Source organism: Pipistrellus kuhlii, unplaced genomic scaffold (assembly GCF_014108245.1).
Source record: "Pipistrellus kuhlii isolate mPipKuh1 unplaced genomic scaffold, mPipKuh1.p scaffold_m20_p_6, whole genome shotgun sequence".
Classification (NCBI taxonomy): Eukaryota; Metazoa; Chordata; class Mammalia; order Chiroptera; family Vespertilionidae; genus Pipistrellus; species Pipistrellus kuhlii.
Genome location: NW_023425562.1, coordinates 24790772 through 24792790, shown reverse-complemented (window position 1 = coordinate 24792790; position 2019 = coordinate 24790772). Strand labels below are relative to the sequence as shown.

The following is a 2019-nucleotide window of genomic DNA, read 5'->3' as shown; positions in this document are numbered from 1 at the left end:
CCACTGAGCCATGCTGGCTGGACATGGAAAAGGCATTGTTGAATTCTCAGGGAAACCAGCTGCTCAGAAAGCTCTGGACAGATGCTCTGGAGAGCAAGCTCCTTCCTGCTAACCACATTTCCTCAGTTTGTGACTGTGGAGCCCATGGACCAGTTAGATGATGAAGAGGGACTTCCAGAGAAGCTGGTCATAAGGAACAAGCAATTTCACAAAGAGAGGGAAGCAGCCACATAGATCTGCACAGGTTGGCTCTTTTGAGCATGAGTATGCCATTGAAATGGAGAAACAGCAGCAGGACCACGTGGACTGCATCAAGGAAGCTTGTGAAAAACTGGAGATGGAGATGGAGGCTGCTGCCATGCTAATGAGGCATCAAGAACTTTGGAGGATGGAAGAGCTACACAACCAAGAAGTTCAAAAGCAATCGAAGCTCAGGCAGGAGGAACACAGGCACAGTGACAAAGACACGTGGCAACAATGGAAGGATTCAAGGGAAGGGGACCTTCCCTGATGTGAGAGAGCAGGAAATACAAGATGGGCCAGATGGCTATGAAAGATATAAACAACAGAGGTGCCATGCCCCTTGCTCCTGTGCCTGCTGGCATCACAGCTCCTCCAGGACCTGCCACTATGATGCCAGATGGAACCTTGGGATTGATGCCACCAACTACTGAACACTTTGGCCATGCTGCTCCAATGGAAGGAATAGGGGCAGGCAATTCAACCATGCAGCTCCTGGAGCTGAATTTGCTCCAAACATCAATGAATCTAATAAAATTGCAGTCTTTAGTTTCCCTAAACCCTTAAGAAAAGGACCTTCTGGGACTAGATGGAATTCTACTCTGAAAACGTTTTAGGGATTCCTCCTAATAGTTAGGTCTTCCCTGCCTGTACTACTCTGGGGAGTATGCTGAAGGCAGAGAGCAAAGGAGAGGCAATATTTTACAAATCATTTCTGGGTGGTATACTGTTTAATCATATCTGCATGGTGCATTCCTGAAGTGTCGTGATTATTGAAGGCCTGGGAGGGTGGGAACAATGGCAAAGTGGATCCAGTTAGAGCCCCCATTAATCTTGATCATCCCATCCTTTTGTTTATCCTGTTCTATTTGTGTTCTCATTCTTAAATTCCCCAACCCGAGACACTGCCATATGTACCGCTAACATCCCCCAATGACTTCAGCCCCATCACTTCATGAACTCCCAGGTGGGAATTCAGGCAAATGACTGCAGAGGTCACAGACAACATACATACAGTTTTATTATAGCCCACAGATTATTTCTTCATGTCCTAAAGAAGACACTTTCTCTTAGAAATTTTCATTTTAGTATACCTTTTAAAAAATCTGTGTTAACTTGCCTCCATTTGGTGGGGTGGGGAGGGAAGAGTTAAAGATCACCCAGGAATGGCCCTTCTGTGTCTGATGTTTCTGTTCAGTTTTTCTTTTTCTTTTTTTAAATATATATATATTTATATAAATATCAATTAAAAAAATAAATTTTATATATATATATATATATATATATATATATATAAAATTTATTTTTTTTAATTGATTTTTACAGAAAGAAAGGGAGAGGGATAGAGATTTAGAAACATCGATCAGCTGCTTCCTGCACACCCCCTACTGGAGATGTGCCCACAACCAAGTACATGCCCTTGACCAGAATCGAACCTGGGACCCTTGAATCCGCAGGCTGATGCTCTATTCATTGAGCCAAATCAGTGAGGGCCACAGTTTTTCTCGATTGGCCTAGTAAAACCTTGAGAACGAGGTTGCTATATGCTGAATGTCAGACAGTAGCTCTTAGCCTTGCATACATATCTTAGTTATGCTGTGCTTTTTTTTTTTTTTAATTGGTGTACCATGTTTGATTTGTCCCTGATACCTTTAGAATTTTTCTGGGGGGAAAAATGGAGCAATAATGCAGCATCAATTTATTAAAATATATTTTAATCCTTAAAAAAAAACCCACAAAGGTACGTTTGACAGAACACTACCTGAACAGCATTGTGAA

The 2019-nt window shown here is 42.2% G+C and overlaps 1 pseudogene; it reads left to right on the top strand.

Annotated features, from left to right (window-relative positions):
• LOC118707835 lies at positions 1–1328 on the top strand (annotated as a pseudogene).
• Positions 1329–2019: the final 691 nt, after the last annotated feature.